Raw genomic sequence first — 7,652 nt, forward strand, 5'->3', positions numbered from 1 at the left:
ATTCAAAGAGCTACCATGGAATAGCTTAGATTCAGTAGCTCTGTGATCTTTCTTGTAAGCTTTTGACCTGAAAGGCTATATACCACCAAGTTCACTTGTTGAATTATATTTAAATCAGCCTTTTTCCTGGGAATCAGCTCGGTTCTGAGAACTTTTGCCTGAACCAGCTAGTAGTTAGGGGAAGGCAGTGAGGGATTAGAAGTTAGAATAACAGGCCAAAGCAATGTCTGATCAGTCAGAGCTTCACAGTTCCTTTCCTTGCCATATCCAGGATCAGACAAGGAGAAGTGTTTGGATACAATAACAGGGATCATCAGAAGACACATGCACTCTATGGAGGCCTTGAACAGCCATAAATGAGAGAGACTGAAGATTTCAGAGTCCGGTAGACATGCTGTTGTTACAGAATCTGGAGACAACAGAGCAGTATGGACACCAGCAGCTATTTTGAATTTCTCAGCCACATTTTATTCCTTGCATTCCTAATTGTAGAATCCAACAGTCAGAACTCCACTAACAAATTATTCCCATAGGTGCTGGCCTCTCCAGAAAAACTAACCAAGGGCTCAGAGTAGCTGTGATAGTGCTAATTTTCCTGGGACTTGTGCTAAAACTATGTTTGCACCTAAGCAAGATAGGATTTTTCATGTAGATTCATTGGCTTTACTGGATACATGTTACTATTACCTTAAAAAATGCTTTTCTGTAATAAAAATGGGGACTGAAATGACAGGGATTGCTTGGAGATTTAATGGCCTTTATAACATCTGGCCTCTCACCCATCCCTTTTTCCAGCATCTAGTTGGTGGTTGAGCAGACTCAGCTGGTGCAGCAAGCAGCAGGGTGGAAGCAGTGAGGCTGACTCTGCCAGAATGAGAGTGGTGAACAGCATTGCACTTTAAACCTACAGGCAGGTGACTCAAGGCAGGAAGGAGAATGGTTCCTGCCATTCAAATCCATCTGTGTCTGGGAGACAGACAGGAGAATGGTCCCAAACTGGTTTTAATCCAGAGAGTGAAGTTTAAGATCCCAGTGCAGCTGATGTCTTTGATAATGGTGCCGGTGAGGCCTCCCCAGAGGCCCTACAGGGCTTGCAAACCTGAAGAATTGTAATCCTTGTTTGCACAGCATGTTGGGTGAGGGATGGTCTTATTGCCTGGGTATGAGGCAGCAATGTGGGTATGAGCACAGCCCAGAAAGCTAACTGCATCCTGGGCTGCATCCAAAGTAGAGTGGGCAGCAGGGTAATGGAGGGGATTCTGCCTGTCTGCTCTGCTTGCATGAGACCCCACCTGGAGCACTGCATCCAGCTATGGGGCCCCCAAAACAAGAAGGATATGGACCTCTTGGAGCAGGTCCAGAAGAGAGCCATGAAAATAATCAGAAGGCTGGGGGCACATCCCCTAGGAGAAAAGGCTGAGAGAGCTGAGGTTGTTCTGTAGAAGAGCTGGCAGTATTAGGAAAAGTGGTAGTAGTTTTAACATAAAAGGTGTTAGATTCCCATTGGCTCTATGGAAGAAGCTCTTGAGCAGGAGAGTGCTGAAATGCTGGCACAGGTTACCCAGAGAGCTGGGAGGTGCCCCACACTTGGCAACATTCAAGGACCTGTTGGATGGGACTCTGAGCAACCTGATCTACTTGAAGATGTCGCTGCAGGGGGGTTGGGCTAGATGACCTTTAAAGTGCCTTTCCAACCCAAACCAGTCTCTGGTTTGATTCTCTGATTCTGTAATTCTGTGCAAAGCTTAGAGCCGTTTAGCTGTAGCCGGGGCTAAGATTACTTTGGAAGATTCTAACATGATTTTAATACAGAAAATTAACAATTATGAGTGTTTTTGCATATTTCCAAGCCCACTACCACTTTTTTCTTTGATTAGGTGAGCTGTGTAGAAGACAGATGCTGGCTGTCCCCAGAGGCAAGTTATTTCATATCTTTTACCCACAAAGCTACTGACTCATTCTGTGTGCCTGGTCTCAGAGTCCCAATTAAATGGGAGCCAGTGTCAACTGCTTTGGTTGTGTTACAACTCCTTTTCTTTTTGTTGTATCAGTTTCCATCTTATGGAAGAGTTGGTTCTTGCTAGTCATTTGCCACCAACTGATAGAAGATTTTTATCTTCATTTCATAATGATTTGAACAATTCCGTGATAATTCTATTCTTTGTTACAACTATGTGTGTGGTTTCATGCCTGTATCATTACTATTACATAGAAATGGATGCTATCAAATTATCAAATACTGAGAAGATTTTTCTGATCAAGACACAAAATATTTAATATAAAATAAAAAAGGAAGAAAGTTTAATTTGCTTTTAGAGTTCAGGTAAAACATAAATAATCTAATTATATTTGAAATCTCAAAGGTGTCAAAACCCATTTTCTTTTGAAATCTCTCATTGTGTTTGTAGACTCATGAGATCTGAATGTTTAATTGTTTTACCTGAATTTTGCATTTTCCCTTTCATTGATCTCTGAAATGCAGCTGCTTCTTTTCACTAGATGATTCTACAGAAAGCGGGTAAGTGTGCCCAACTGGATAATAAGAAAAATCAAAATGAATGCTACTAAGCTAGTAAATGAAGGGATGTAAAAAAAAAAGAAAAAAAAAAGAAAAAGAAAAAGAAACCAAAAACCAAAACAACAAAAAACCCCAACAAATCCGAAAAGAAACAAAACAACAGACAAGCAAAAAAATCACCAAAATAACAGTATTGAAGTTTTTCCAGTTTGGGACTTCTTTCAAACTAGGAGCACTTACATACATTTTAAAGGCCCCTCATCTGAAAAAGAAACCCCAAATCAGTTGGATTTAATAGTCAATAAGTTTCAACAGAAGAAATAGACCTGTTGCATTACACAGTGAAGCATTAGAAAGCTGAATGTAATGTTACAGAAGAAAAAATTGCTCTTAAGAGCAAGGAGTTCGAATTTGAGTGGGTTTAGTAACGGGAAAATCTTTCAAAGTTTACCTTTTGCATATTTTCTGTTACTAAAGAAGTAGTCAGTTTTATGCAAAGTATTTTGGAAGTTGTTGAATGGCTTTTTTTCTCAGTCTTTTATCTACTTAAGAATATAAATTCATACTAATAACCATTAAATCTTGCTCTTTTCTCCAGTTTGCTTTCAGGACCAGCTCAGCAGAAACATGTATTTTTATAAATGTTCTCATCTCTTTCATTTCTAGAAAAGAAAAGGGGAAATAAAGAAACTCTGCAATTGCTTTGTGCCAACTGTAGCAATGTCAAAAATCTTTGTAATCTAAATTACTTTCTTCTATGTGTGAAAACAGTTAATAGCGACTCCCTGTAGCTAACAGCAGACTAAGCACTGGAGCAGAATATTAAACAGTCATACCTCTTTGTGGAATATGAAGGGGCTTTTTAGTCCACAAAGCTAGCAGTGCTATACCTGTCATCCACTGTCTCTCATGCGCAATATCTGAAACTGGCACCATATGCAGAGATGTCAAAATGGACTTACAGTAACAAATGGTGATTTATTTCTCTCCAAATGAAGAATAGAACAAGAAATTTCTTATAAAAGCCCAAGCTGGGGAGCACAAAAAGAAAGCCCTGAATTACCCTCATTGTGCATAAGCTGGAATTTCTCAGAGTTGCTTTTCTTGTGCCACAGACAGCCACCATGTGATGCTGATGTCCATGCTCCTTCTGAATACTCAGTGGCTGAGCAGGAAAATGTGTTGATTTCCTCTGCCCCTTCATCATTTCTAGGTTGTTCTAAGGAAGCAAATCTTTGCCACTGCCTGGACAAGTAATAAACAAGCTAACATAATGACAACATGATGATTAAATTTTCCTCTTTTTCTCTTGGTTACAACTTCTCTAGTCTCTTTTGAAAGACAGGTAGGGTATTAAGAGCTCCAAGTGAGTCAAAGTCAGTTTTAAAGACTTGTCACCATGCTATGCAGTGAAGCAATATCAGGCTTCATAAATCTTTGGAACACCTTCAACTATTTGTGAGCCAGGTCTCCCATTAGATCACCACCTGAGTAACAGATGCAGAAGTGGCATCCAGCTGGCCCCAGAAAAATGGTGAAAATTGAATTATGTTATATATAGTATTATTATATATTATGTATAATATATATGCTTTTGTGTGTGTGTGTGTGTGTGTGTGTATGTGTATATATATATATCTATATCCCAAATGAAGACTGTCTCAGTCAGGCTCCAGAATCTATCCTGTTATGGAAGGGAACTAACAGCTATGGCTTATAAAATGTTTTTGAAGTGCTTTATGAGTAGATTTAATCTAATACCAGGCTGAGTTTACTAAGTGCAAGACTACACAGTATGCTACAAAGTATACACCACTAATGGAAATTTGACCTGTTTCACGACAGCCACAAGCAGTGACTGTAATCCTTCTTTGGGTTTCCCTTTGGCTTTGCTTCATGAATGAATCTGATTGATAAAGTTACAAGTCTAACTAAGAAAGACTTATTGCTATGAGAGATGAGCTGTAGGATCATCAGAACAGCACCTGTATTTATCAGAAGAATTTATTGTTGATAATTTCCTTACTGTAATTTCGGCAAGAAAAATGAAGGTTGATATAAAAAACTACAGTGTTCTGGTAAAGAGAAACAAACATGGTATATAAGAGGAAAAAGTCAGGAAATAATTTCGTGGTTGTTACTGCATTTAGAGGTGGAGTTAATTGCTTTACTAAGAAAGTAAACAAAATAATAATGAACAATATATTCATCTAACTGCACCTCATATGTGGCTCATGACACACTTGGAAGGAGATCCTGAGATTTAACAATGCAATTTTTTTCTAAATAACTGACATAATACACTTAACAAAACTTCTTATCCTGTGATATAGCATGAGCACCTCCGAATTCTCTGCATTTTGTTCAAGTGCGAATTCATTAAGGTGTTGAAAATTCTTCAACAATTTGGAATATTTTTATTTCTTTCCCCTTGGTGAAATTTTTTACTGCTTATTTTTTTATGTTATTTCTTGCTCTCTTTCATATAGCAGTAGAGATGAGTTTTTCCCAGACAAAGGAATCTCAAGAAAGGCACTTAGGAAGTGAGAAAAATTTTTCTTCTATCTTTATAATAAATTATAATCAGTGGATAAGTGTTTTTGTCTTTTGGAGTCTGGAGATTATCACTAGGGACAAGTAGGCTTGGACATTATTGGTAAGAATAGCTATGCCAACTGAAAAATATCAGAAGGCAATGTATCAACACCACTAATGAAGAAATACAAGCAATCCAGTTGCAACACTGGTGCTGTCATTATCCACAGAATTTCATTGTTAATTGACCCCCTGGCTCTGTTTTGAACCACTAAAATGGGCTCTGTCACAGAAAATCTCTTCCAAGTGCTAAAGCAACATCAACACTGGCTTTAGCATCACTTGGCTTCAGCACCAGTGAGCAGCGCTTGTTCCTCTTTCATCTGGTGGTATAGACACAGTGAGAAACTTAGAGCTGCCCAAAGCTGAGCAGCCAGCATCTTTATTTTCAGCTAAGCTTGGTGTTATCCCCAAACTTGCACCTGCATCTTTTTTACAACACTTAGGAACGTATGGGTGAGAAGTGCTGTGCAAGTGCTAAATGTTGACTAATTACTATTATTACAAACATTGCAAAGTTTCCTTGCTGGAGGTGTTCAGTGTGAGGGCCCTAATCACAGATAATGAGAGATGAGCAGGAAATGACATGGATTCCTGTGGAGCGATGTACTGCAGTACAGAAAATGCTTATTTTTCCCCTCCTAAAAACCTAATAGCTCTGTGTTACTGTTTATCATTCTTCAATTGCAAGTACTTTCGAAGGAAAAATAGTTGTTCTCTTTGGATTGGTGAGAAAGTGTGCATTTAGAAAGAGCCTACTGTGAAATTGCAATAACAGAGGAAAGTAGAAGGAAACCAAGGGTTACATATTCCCTTCTTAGAGAGCTTTCTAAGTGTAAATTAACACAGCTAACATGAGTATGAGTTATGCATACACTGTGCAGAGACTAGCATCCCAACTACAGAACGCTACTATGCAGACACAATTAATGACTATGCAATCTTCGTGTATATTGAAATGGGACTTAATTCCAGAGGGAAAGTAGTAAGAAAGTTTTAAATATGTCTTTACATTAACAAAGCTGCAGTTCTGGGATTGTCTGGAGAAAGATATAATAGAAAAGGAAGAGAATCTTATAATGAATTAGTTATATGTACATAGAAAAATAATTTGCTGCAGAAACTTTTTAAAAAAGTTAGAATTGTGTTAAATACATTTATATTACTGTTTTCTCCACTTCCTCTTTAGTTCTTTTTGTATACAGTAAACAGTTTTTGTATATAGTCTGATAAGGAGCTGTTTTTCTTCAGATAATATCTAAATAGTGAGTTAAAGAGCAACAAGTGAGAGTAAGACATAGTAGAAATTAGGATGATTAGCACTGCTGCTCTATTTCAGCATATCCTAAAGCATGATAATCTGTTGATGTGAAGGTCTTAGAACTAAATATTTTTAAAGAATACGAACACTTACAGAAAAAACGTCTGTTAAAGAAGGCCCATTTTGAAAATGCTATGTGAAGAAATAAACATTTCTAAGCTCTCACACAAAAGTACTATGAAGGAAAGTCAGAAGGCATATTAGATATGCCAAAAATACAACCAAATAAAGTAGAACACATGCTGATGTTAAGGAAATAAATGTTTCCTTAGGTCAATGTAGGTAGAGATTCTTTTGTGCCAAATGGAAAAAATCTCTGTACTTCTTTTGTTACTGTGCTGTTTTGTTACTTCCCTGTAATTTTACATATTGAATTTGATGTTGTTAGAACTTGTGCTCTTGCATTAATTCACTCTTGTGAATTAATGGGCATGCTTATAAGCATTTTGCAGAGGAGTATGCATTGAAATTCACAAATGTGCATTCTCATTACTTTCAGTATTTTGTATTTGTAGGAAACTGGATCTTACACCCCCACCAAAACCAGCCTAATATTCTAATATTCTGTTCCATATTCAATACTGCTTAAGAGTGACGCCAGAGAAGAACTAGTTCTCAAGAGCTGCAAAGGTAATATTTCTATCTTTAGAAGTGGATATTAGTAAAACTGGGAACTTTTACATATAGAGAAAGACTGTAGAGCCAGAACAAAAATCTTGGGCTTATTTGTCCTCCTGACAGCTGCTGTCAATTCATGAAAAGTACAGCATGCCTACTGCAGTCATGGAGAGCAGTGATGTCACTAGGACCAAGCCAGCTTCCCCCTGGCCTTGTCACACAGGCAGTCCATCACTTTCTGCAGTGGAGCAGAGAACCTGCTTGAAATTCCAAGAAGAAGGGAAGTATCAGCCCAAACCTTGCTCTTTTTCTTTTTTTTTTTTTCCTTCCTTGAAAGAGAGTTTGCGGATAGGAGATGATACTACAGCTACGGTTATTAGCTCACTTTTCCCAGGTATTAGTAATCGTGGTGCATCAGGGAACTCAGAAGCTCATGACATCTGAGGAACCTCATAAACATATTTTACAGTCCTTGCTGCATAAGAAGGCAAATTGAAATGCTCGTCAATCTTTGTTAATAGATTCATTTCAGTAGGAGAATATGAACCTGAAAATCTTCCATCAGTCCTTTTGATTTTCAGCACTTTTGATGTCAGTCCT

This window comes from Sturnus vulgaris, chromosome Z (assembly GCF_052056855.1).
Source record: "Sturnus vulgaris isolate bStuVul1 chromosome Z, bStuVul1.hap1, whole genome shotgun sequence".
Lineage (NCBI taxonomy): Eukaryota > Metazoa > Chordata > Aves > Passeriformes > Sturnidae > Sturnus > Sturnus vulgaris.